The sequence below is a fragment of the Eumetopias jubatus genome, unplaced genomic scaffold (assembly GCF_037043125.1).
Source record: "Eumetopias jubatus isolate StellerSeaLion01/CBP00866 unplaced genomic scaffold, mEumJub1_p1.0 scaffold_6, whole genome shotgun sequence".
Taxonomy (NCBI): domain Eukaryota; kingdom Metazoa; phylum Chordata; class Mammalia; order Carnivora; family Otariidae; genus Eumetopias; species Eumetopias jubatus.
In genome coordinates this window covers 37476378-37488670 of record NW_028274812.1, presented here as the reverse complement: position 1 = coordinate 37488670, position 12293 = coordinate 37476378, and positions in this window count along the sequence as shown.

Genomic DNA, 12293 nt, shown 5'->3' with positions numbered 1-12293 from the left:
GGTAATAAATAATGCAATACAGGATTTACTTCTTTGTATATTCAGCACGGAAAGGAAACTTCTCAAATTGTACTCAATAATGTCTCTTTCCTTTATGATGCTGTACCAGGAACCATAATAGCACACAGTTATTTGTTTTGTACTCAATCCATTGCATCCTGACTCCCATGAATTTGACAGGCATGGTGAAAATGCACTCTAGACTTAGTTCTATAGTATCTTAGAGTCATCTGGTACTAAATCTGTGATCTAGAATTCTAGAGGGTAGCCCTGCAAAATGTGCTACTGGGACTGCATCAGTTGCACACTCAGTTATATATCTGGTGAATGGGTGAGTAATGGAAGGCACTTAAAATTGACCACTTAGCCTGGTCTTTGCTGTGTCACATTCAAGAAAACAGAAACCTGTTTTCAGAGGTTTTAAAGAATAATGCAGATAATACATCTTCCATTACTCATCCATTAAAGGCACACTATAGGGTTTTCTCTAGCATTTTACCCAGAAAGCATCTAAAATTTTTCTTGAGATAGATTTTCCTTTCCCTATTTATGAAATCTCAAAATTTCTGCTGCTTTCACTCTCCAGAGTAGTGTCACCACCATTTTTTGCCCTCAGTGTTTACTAGCTCTAATTTTCCTAGGTGGAACTTTCAGACATCCTAATTCTTGTGACAATGTGACCCTCTGTGTTTGGTGCTGTCCCCACCCCCATTCCATTCTAAATGTAATTTTCCAATCAAGGTTGCTTTTCTCTCCAAAATCTGCTGTTGTGAATGGGTGAATAAAATGATCACTTTATTATATGTCAAAGAAAACTTGAATGAAGGAAATTTGTTTCTTGTTTCTCTCCAGCTATTTTTTTCACCCACCCAACCAGAATTGAGAGGCATGAAGGAGAATTGCTGAAATGGTATGGGACATATAAAGTAAATTTAATACACAGGCAAATCATGACTGAATAAAACCAGGTCAGAAGACACCCCATCTGCATGATGGTAAAGGTATTTAGTTCTTACTAGAATCCTATAAAATAGATGTTATTTACAATTACTCACTTAAATCATAAATCAGGAAACTAAGATTCAGAGAGAAGTAACTGGATAGCTCATAATCACGCTCAAAATTGCCTGTGGTTGGCAATTTTCATGTAGATAAAAAGGCTTTAGGAAAAGGTCCTGGTAAGTCTTGAGACCTGGTTGTGAAAATGACTGGAATTTTTATATTTCTTAATTTTCAAGTAGAACCAAACACCACTGGGGATGGTAGCATTATAATGAACTCAGATCAGCTGGCCTAATCCTACTTTAAATACTATAAACTTAGGGGTCAAAGAATACTAAAATGGAATTGTTACCTAATTAAATATTTTCAGAAATTTATATGAGTTGGGATTAAACCACAACTAGGATATCACAGTGTAAAGAAAAATAATGTTATCTGTGTATAAAAATATGTGCTTATGATGAAGATCTAAAACTACCATATAGGGATTTCAGTAACTGGTAAAGCAAGAAAAAAATCCCTGTTTTTGTTCTCCCTCGCTCTGATCCACAAAGCATTAAATGAAAATGAGCATTTTTATGTTTTGTGGCCATAGGAGTTCCTCCCCCCCATATTTTGTGGGTGATGATATTCCTTAATTGTGAAGTCCAGATTTCTGATTAAGCAGTTGTTCTTAGTGGGCTTTTAAATCAAATTTTATCTCTGGGCTTTGAGAGTTAAGGCTGCCAAGATTTAAATAAAGAAAACATTCATTTTGATCCCTACTGACTTTAATTTTAAGGCTTTGCAGTTGTAAGACAAATACTAAAAATTCAAATTTGAAAATAAAGTTGGGATTGTGCTATTATTTTTATATTTACAATGAAGGGAAGAACCGGTGCAGTCTAATTAATGTAGAGTTACATTTGATTTGTATTGTAAGATGAAGTTAGAGCCTTGAAAATAATTTTTTCTTTTATAAAACTTTTATTCTATAGTTATTTTCAAAAAATTATTTTACTCTTTATATTATGAAGCCCATGATATAAAAAGAATACATATCTTTCAGTAATTTCCTTGCATAAACAGTTTGGTTAATGAAATTTTTAAGACTATGCAAGATTTTCAGTTATTTTAGAAAACTTGTTGAAGTTTTAATTATAACTTAAATCATTAAAGTTTCTATTTTTAAAATTGTCATATAGTATTTAAGTATACTCTACCTATAATATCATGTACTTATAAATACAATATACCTAGCTACAAATCCCAGTATGGAGCACTTGGGGGATGAGAGGGGGTGGGTTGGTGAGACAATCAGATCAGTAAATTGATTAAATTCTCCTAACCCTGTAATTTTGTGCATAGAGCACCCTGTGCTATGAAAATTAGATGTTCTTAGATTTTCATTGTAACTAGGCTGTTTAGTGCTCGGAGGGAAAGAACATATCTAATTCTAATAAAATAAATACCTATTTATTGTCAGTGATATATGTACATTTTTGATCAATTTAGATTTTAAGTAGATTAAGTATTAATGAACCATACCTGCACATGTATCTTTGAGATCTAATAAGATCTTTTGAGTGTCATCTTAGGAATAGTTTCTAAATTTGTAAGTGTATACTGTACACTCAAATAATCATGTAGGACATACTCATTTATTTTAGTACTTGCTATGTGCTAAGCACTCAAGTAGAGTGAAAGAGGAACAATATCCCTACGTTCAAGAATACCATCTAACTATATGAGGGTTTTTACTATAGAGTTTGCTTAAATATTTGTACATATATATATATATTTTTTTGTAAATCAAGGTCATAGTAATCAGTAAAGGATTTGAATCAGAAAAACTTCCTCAAGGTGTTTTGTTTTGTCTTTTTTTTTTTTTTTTTTGGTAGCGGACACCAAATTCAAACATGGTGGGAAAGGATAATGGAGGGTTGAAAGTTGGCAGAAAACACATAGGAAATGGTACAGACAAGGAGGAAGGAACAAACCATAAGATGAGCTCAAGATTAGAGTGCAGGGGCATATATGCTGAGATTGAAGAGATTGTATGGAAGACTTCCAAATTCTGGGAAAAGTGAACCATCAGGAATTTAGAGTCAGTGCAGGAGACAGGAGGTAGTCAGTGAGATTCTTTGAGTGGGGTTATAAGTAAAGAAAATGTTTATTTTTTGTTTAAGATTATTCTAATAACCATGAGTGGGTTAAGAGATAATAGAGACAGTGAAACTACTTTGAAAGCTTTTGCAGTGTTCAAATATGAAGTAATTGCATAAAAGGTTCAAAGTTTTGAAATAAATAGAAGATACTAGAGCTGGGAGAACTCACAAAAAGAATTTATATAAAATCTTTTGTTTAGTGTCAAAGTCACTTCAACTTATAATTTTAACCAGTGAGGAGTAGATACTGATAAATTATAATTGTGGTTTAAACCATGATATAAAGGACTTTGGGAGAAGTAAAGATTGGTTATGGAAATCCCAAATATAGCAACCTCAGCAGAAATGGGGGAGTGGCAGTTTAGGACTACTGCAATGGCTTAAATGTTTCATCAGGGTCTTGAACTCCATCTTTCCTCTCAGTCTTTGGGGTGAAGGCCTTTTTTTATATCCCCATTGTTTCAATAGCAGCTGCATTTCCACATAATCACTTTTGTGTTCTGTACGAGAGGACAAAAGAACAAACAGAAAGGGTGGTACCTGTATCTGAAGAGAAGGAGCTTTTCATCCTATTGACTTGAACTTGTCATACAACTGCTACTAGTTGCAGGGGAGTCTGGAGGAAATGATATTTTAACTTTATTGACAAACAATTGACAAAAATAATTGTATATACTTACAGTGTACAATGTCATTTGATGCATATATATGTTGGAATGACTACCAATATCAAGATAATATATCCATCGCATCACATCTACTTTTAGCAACTTTCAAGTATACAATACTGTATTATTAACCATAACAACCATGTTGTGCATTAGATCTTCAGAACTTGTACCTTTGATCTACATCACCCTATTTCCCCTTGTCCTCCTCCCTTTCCGGGTGACCACCCTTATATTTTCTGTTTCTATGAATTGGCTTGGCATTTTTTTGTTTTTTTTTTTAAGATTCCACATATAAATGGTACCATACAATATTTGTGGTGTATACATACACATTTTCTTTATCCATTCAACCATTCAAGGACTTTTAAGTTGATTGCATATTTTGGGTGTTGTGAATGAGCATACATCTACAGATGCATGTAGATATCTGAGATACTGATATCTGAGATACTGATTTTAATTCCTTTAGATATATACCTAAGCATGGGAATTCTGGATCATATGGCAGTTCAATTTTCAATTTTTGGAGGGTCTACCATACTGTTTCTTTAATGGCTGCACCAATTTATGTTTCCATCAACAGTGTATAAAATTTTCGTTTTTTTTTTCACATCTTCTCCAACATTTGTTATCTCTTGTCTTGTTGACAATAGACTTCCTAACAGGTGTGAGATGCTATCTCATTGTGGTTTTGTTTTGTGTTTTCTTGATGACTAGTGATGTTAAGCACCTTTTCATATACCTTTTGGTCTTTTGTATGTCTTCTTTGGAAAAATGTCTATTCAAGTCCTTCACCCATTTTTTAATTGGTTTATTTGCTATTTTGCTCTTGAGTTGTGTGAGTTTTTTTAAATACATTTTGGATATCAGATACATGATTTGCATGTGTTTTCTCCCATGCTGTAGGTTGCTTTTTCAATTTATTGATGATTTTTATTGCTGTGCAATAGCCCTTTAGTTTGGTGTAGTTCTACCTGTTTATTTTAGGTTTTTGTTGTGTGTACTTTTGGTGTCTTATCTAAGAAATAATTGCCAAGACTACCAATGCCAAGGATCTTTTTCCCTATGTTTTCTTCTAGGAGTTTTATGGTTTTAGGTCTTACATTTATGTCTTTGATCCATTTTGAGTTAATTTTTGTATGATGTAAGAGGTCCAGTTTCATTCTTTTGCATGTGGATATCCAGTTTTCCCAGCACCATTTATTGAAGAGACTGTTCTTTCCTTATTGTGTGTTCTTAACAGTCTTGTCAAAAATTAGTTGGCTATATGTCTGGGCTCTCTCTTCTGTTTCACTGGTCTGTGTGACTGATTTTATGACAGTACCATACTGTTTTGATTAATATAGCTTAAAATCAGGAAGCATGATGCCTACAGCTTTGTTCTTTCTTAGGATTGCTTTGGATATTTGGGATCTCTTGTGGTTCCATACAAATTTTAGGATAGTTTTTTTGTATTTCTGTGAAAAATGCCATTGGGATTTTGATAGGAATTGCATTGAATCTATAGATCACATTGGATAGTATGGACATTTTGACAGTATTCTTCCAATCCAAGAACATGGGATACCTTTTTGTGTCTTTCAGTGTTTTGTAGTTTTCAATGTTCAAGTCTTTCACTTCCTTGGTTCATTTTATTCCTAAGTATTTTATTGCTTTTGGCACTTTGTCTCTCTGAGCACAGAGTTCTGTCATTAAAGAAAGGAGAAGCATATATTAAGTAGATGTCTGGCAGAAGAGTTGTTTTGTATAACCCACTGATTCTACAAAAAAATAAACCATAAAGTTGAAAACCTTAACATATTGGACTGGAGTTCTTTAAGTTGTCTGAATACTGACTCAGGACATTTGTTACTGTTTTTGATCCTATTGCTTTTTCAAACTATGTGGCCAGAGGAAACCCAGATTATACCCAGGAGAAAATGTAGAAAATTCATGTATCCTGAGGACCAATTTATAAATATGAAGAATATTAAGTAAATATGTGGTTTCAAACATCTTTAAATTTAATTTTAATTTATATTCTGTTTATAGTATTAAAACTCAGTATCTTAAATTACATTTTCAAAATTGTGTATTTTATGCTCTTTCTAATACCTGTGATCCCAGATGAAGGTAAGCCTTTTAAATTAAGTGACCAGTATACTCGTAACAGTTTCATAATACAAAATAAATGTAGCCAGATTATCGGGTATACATAGTACTTGTTTCTCAATTGATATGTGACTTAGGTGCAAAATTGTGTAGCTAAAGATATTTAGCCAATGAGATCATTGAATTGGCCAAATATTCTTGAATGTTTTAAGAATGAAGCTCTGAAGCTACGTGGTTATTTAAAATATATTTTGGGGGGCACCTGGGTGGCTCAGTCATTAAGTGTCTGCCTTCAGCTCAGGTCATGATTCCAGGATCCTGGGATCGAGTCCTGCATCAGGGTCCCTGCTCAGAGGGAAGCCTGCGTCTTCCTGTCCCATTCCCCCTGCTTGTGTTCCCTCTCTCGCTGTGTCTTTCTCTGTCAAATAAATAAAATCTTAAAAAAAAATATATACATATATTTTGGACAAGCCTCCAATGATGCAAAGGAAGTTAAAACATACAGCTAAAAGATTGACTCACTGAAGTGCAGAAAGAACCAGCAATAAGCTTGCAACATGTCTTTTCTGGAAATGCAATCATTTCATTGTTACTCACATAAGTCTTCTAAAGTGCTTTGGGATATCACGGGTAATATAGATTCTATGCCCTTGGGTAATAAAATAAAATGTTACTCTTAAGTCATTTGGAATTTTAAATGTTACTCTTTTTCTAGATGCAGCTGAGTAATTTTTTTTGGTTTCTAAGGGAGGCCTCAGAATAATTTTCTTATTATAGTTGAATAATTATATAACAATGCTTCTTCGCATATGAAAAATAATAAAAGTACAAGATACAAATAATATCAAAATAATGTTTTAGTTTCTGAAAACTTGTTAATATAGTCCTCAAATGTTTTTTATATATAAGGAAATTATTTTAAAATGAAGTTAACTTTATTCTACAACTTCCAAGAGCCAAAATAAATTAGATGGGCCTCTAAAGTACTTAGTCTGTGGACAAGATAATAATCAGTACCTATAATTTTGGGGACACTGTGCTAGAGAGTAAGGGACATAAAAACCATTAAAACACATTCCTTGCCCCTAAGACAAGACAGTTTATTAATATTTAAAGCCATTCCAGTCATAAAAATCTATGCTGCTAACATGACTGCCTGTTTTGGTTATTGCTGCATAACAAATCACCCTAACTTAATGGCTTAAGACAATAGCCATTAATTTGATTATTTTTCATGATTCTGTGGATTGGCTGGGGCTCAGCTGGGCAGTCTGGTTTCACTTGAAGTCTCTCATACCATTGCAGTCAGATGATAGCTGGGCTGGGATGTTCCCATAATGTCTCATCTTCATGTGGTCTCTTTTTCCAGTGTGGTTTCCTTATGTCACACATTAGGTCTCCAACAGTCAGGAAGTAGACATTTTTAGTACTCTTACATCCTGTGATTGGAAGTACTAGAATATCCATTTTCACCCCATTCTGTTGGTCAAGGCAGTCACAAGACCAGCCTGTGCTGGTGGGATGTAGTCAGGAGAATAAGCTCCCCCTCTTGATGTGAGGAAGAGCAGCTAGGTAGTGGAGGCATTTGTTGGAGGTCATCTTTAGGGATAAGCTACCTCAATGGCTGATTAGCGGTCTAGGCCTTAATTGCTGTGGGGGTTATAAGAAATAGAGGATTCTCTGGATTTGGGTGGCTGAAGAATTTTCAAAGATTAGCTAAAGCTTTCCCCTGAGTCGAAAAGGCTGAGCACAGAGGAGATGGTTAAGGTAGAGTGGCAGGCAGGGGGGTGCCATTATGGGATCCTCTAGGAAGAATAGCCTATGCAAAAGTACACAGGTAGGAAAGCAAGGTGATTAGATTAATAATAACAATAAAAAATATGATCCAAGGTAATAGTCATCAGAGCTAGCCATTGCTTCTTTCAATTAATGTAGAAAGGACTAGTAAAAATGCATGGAAAGTAGATGTTTTTAAAAGGCTGATGCAATTCTAAATAGGGAGCATATCATTTAACAATAGCAAAGCCAGTGACTCTAAAATTGAACCAATGATGGGCTTAGAAATAAGATGGTAAAATTTGATTTGGAAGAATTTTCTGTTGGTTTTCATCATACGTGAAATTTTATTCAGGTAGGTGGACAACGCCAGATTAATGAAGCGTGTTACTTGAATATAGGACAAGTAAGAAAAGACAGGTATGGACATGGCTTGGGAGTTTTGCTTCCTAGATGATCCGGTTTGATAGAGTGCAGGTTCATAGCAACTGAGCTTATCATATTCATCAGCATTGAGGTGAAAGCTGGTAGCTCAGAGAGCAAACAGTATGAATCTCCTGAGAACAAATAAATCTTGACCTTAGGATAGTTATGTATGTTATGAAATAAGAGTCTAGTGTAAATCTTTAATAAAGCAAATCATTACAACTGACCCCACTTGGAAATTTAAGTAAAAACATCAACTCCATGTATATAATAAATAATTCAGTTCATTCCTTTTATACTTCTGTGGATTAGCTGCTGTGTGAATAGCTCAATACAATGATGTATAAACTGTCCTAATTTTTAGGAAGTTTTTTATTAGTCTGGAACTTAAATTCCTGTTATTTCCATGCATTGGCACTATTTCTGTGCTCTAAATGAATATAAATTAATGTCTTCTACAAGATATTCCTACATCATCTGGAAAAACAAGCATTCCCATGACCAACTCTTTTTTGCGCCCCAGATTCTTCAATTATTAATGTTATGCTGAAGTTTTCATTATCCTCATTCATTCATTCAGCAGACATTTATTGGGTTTTATCTATGAGTTAGACACAGCCAAAATGACTTTTGAACTATAACCTACAACATGAAAAGGATGGTCAGCCTAGAGAAGATCTTCTAAGAGAGAGTTCCAACACAAAGCACAAAGCCCCCCAAAAGGAAATTAACCTAATATATTCAAGGAACAGAAAGAAAGTCAGCCTTAGAGTATGCTGAAGAAGATGTGAGTTAGGTCACATAATGTGTAGCCTTGGAAGCTATAGTAAGGACTTGAAGTTCATTCTGACTGGGAAAGGAGGACATTGGAATGTTCTGAGTAGGGAAGTGATGTGACCATAATTTACCTTTTAAAAGGATCATTTCTGATTCTGGGTAGAGGAGAAACAGGAATAAGGGTCAGGAAGATATCAGGAAGCTATTACAATAGTCCACGATGATGATGGCGATCTGGATCAGGTCCAAGTGGTGTAATTGCGGAGAAGTTGGATGCTCTCTGTCCCTCACTGTTTTGTCCATCCCATCTTTGCTCTCCACATATTGCCCCTCTCTTTTCATTTCAGGGCAACAGTTGGTGAGTGCCTCTCTGGGGCCTCACAGCTCTTCTTTTGCCTCAAGCCCTCTTTTCTTTCCTATTTTGCTTCCTCATCTTTTGTTTCTTGTCCATTTTCCTCTAATTTTTTTTTCTATCCCATTCCTTCTGATTTTTACCTTTTCCCTCTCACTCTTCATTACTTTTGCTTTATACCTTCTTAGTGGCTTTCACATCTTGAATCAATGCTTGGGACCTAGGTGGATAAGTGTGCTAGGCAGCCCTCCTTGCTCCTGAGACAAAATGAGCATCTTTCAAGGTCAACATATTCCAGACTTAGGATTCTAGCCATCTGTATGTTTGTATTTATTGCTACATTAGTAACAGTAGGCCACTCTTGTCGTTCCTATCATTGATATTCAGAGGTAGTGACTCAGGAGCCAGTCAGATATTCCACTGATAGTAATAGAGTTGACCGCAGGGGTTGGGGACAGCTAAGAGAGGAGACCAGAGTAGATTATTGCAGCTGAGGTCCTAGAACTGGGCATTTCTTGGGAATGTCCACTATCAGAATTTTTATGGCTAATTCTATCATATAAATCGTGTTTTTAGCTTTATTAAAATACTTAAATATTCTTTTAAGGCAAACTGAAGGACACATAATACTTTTTCTTAATCATAGAAATTGGCAGCAGGGAAATATTTACATGGTGAGTAAAGTGCCACTGATTGATAAAAGGAGAAAAGAGTACAGAGTGCCTTGTGCTGATGGGAGCACCCTGGTGCTTCTTTGTGCCTAGGCTATCATTTGGTGCACTTGTTCTTATTTCGACAAAGCCCTCATGATATATTGAAGGAACTCAGCAGTGTATCAGTTAAATGAATTAAATTTTATCTTTAGATTCTAGGATTTAAAGACAGAACTAAGATAAAAGATTCAGGGTTTTTTTCCCCAGGGATGTGCAGAAAGGGGGATATGTGAATTGGGGAGAGCAGGAGAGCCTTTGACCCAGACTTCTATTCATAAAGAGTCACACATTTATATTGCTATTTTTCAACTAAAGTTATATAGATGATTACAGAGATACAATTTAAGGAAAAGAAGGTATCCTCTTATGGAAACATGTATCCCCGATGAATTGCTCACTACCTTACATATTCATCAGTTTATCTTCTCCCCAGCCTCCTATGGTAAAGGAAAAATTTCAGAGTTAGTTCCTACAGAATTGAGCGAATTATGAGTTGCTGCTTTTAAAAGACCTTATTTTAAACCTTGGTAAAACATAGTAGCAGGCAAGTGGTATCACTGTCTACTTAACTTTTAAGATGTGGCTCTTAATAAACTATTCTTTTGTAATATATGGAGATGGGGAAAGAGGAAGAAACAGACCAATAATAGCTTCTGCAGCATTGCTAAACTCAGGTTGAAGAAGGTGACAGTTAAGGACCTTGCCAGATTTTTTAGCCAGTGTGAGCCTTGTACCACAAAATTGGGATTGTTAGGAACTTTTTTCAAAAACACTTATACTTTTAAGAGATGTACTTTAAGGTTTAATTTGTTTTGCATAAGTAAACCACATGCTAACACACCACTCACTTTAAGAGCACTATCCAAACGTCACAAAGTCAGTTCCAAAGTCCAGACAATTTCCAGTCCCTCTGTCAGAAAGCAAATAACAACAAAAGACTTATTCCAAATGTAAGTCAACCTGAACTTTGGAGAACCTTCATAGTAACTTGCTTTGTACAATAATGTCAGGAAATTTTGTGAACCCACAGGGGGGAGCATATAACCTCAAAATACTCAGAACATATTGCCCAAGTTATACATGATGACAAGGTAAACATTTGCTGAAGAACTCCTTCAAGGGGGGAAGTGGTATGAAAACCAGGGGATACTCTCCCATCTTTGAAACCCCAAATTAGCTATAGTGTTGGCTGTACCCAACACCCTTAGGGTTCTGAGCACCACAAATTATATCATCTTTTGGTTCAAAGAAAACAGAAATTTACCTTTTCCACCAAAATGCATCTAATTGTTAACCTATTGGAATGAAGGTAGGAGTAGGTATGCATAGACGAAAGGTGCTGTTATTTCCGCTTCTTTTGTAGTTGGTGTGTAAGCATTTGTCCGCTGGCTGCTAGTGACTCCATACCTAGATACTATTATTTATATATTCCTTTAGTACTTTCCTGCTGAAAAGCACATGGTGATCGATCACTTGTGGAGTTTTTCAGCATGGATGCAATTCACAGTAATTGTTACAGTGCTATAAAACCATGGTACACTGACTTCATTTTAGTAGTTTTATACTTAGCTATAATCCCACATACAGGGGCCATTAAAGTTAAAATGTCCCTTGAGTTTCTTTCTAACATTAAGTTTATTTCAGTCACTACAGATGGAAACAAAACAAAACAAAACAAAAATGTACTGGTTTTAAACACCATCCCTGAATAAAGTAAAGCTATAATGATAAGATATTTTATCATAGTGTTTAAGGACTCCTTGCTGTGATATATTGCCCAGTGCACATTGGGTGCATGAAACAGGGAATAGTAATTGATCTTAATGTTGGAAATATGAGCCTAAAGTCCAGAAGAAGGTCAGAGCTGTGTCTACACAAGATCCATAGAATGTGGAATGTCAGGCATATCTATGTGACAGTTTGAAAATATTCCTGATTCTCATAGTTACACTCAGAGGAAAAGGAAATCCATCTCATATTCTTTATGGAAAAAGGTCATGTATAAGTCTGAATAAAGAAGAAGCAGGAGAAGTTAGCTGCTAGCATTGTAAGTGGAAATACATTGTATATAGAAACTTAAAGAATTTGATTTTGTATTAAATACAGAAAAACATTTTGTATTAAATACAGAAAGAAACATCCAATTATTTTGTTATATCAGTGAATTTTTTTTTTGATAAATAATTGGCACTGTAGTGTTTGACCTTTTACGCTGATTACATCCTGTTTTAACTCTGAGTTCGAAAAGTAAAGTTAATGCTGAAAAATGAATCGGTTATTGTAACTAATACATCCACTCAATAAGCATAGACAGAGCACCAGCTTTGTACCAACTTCT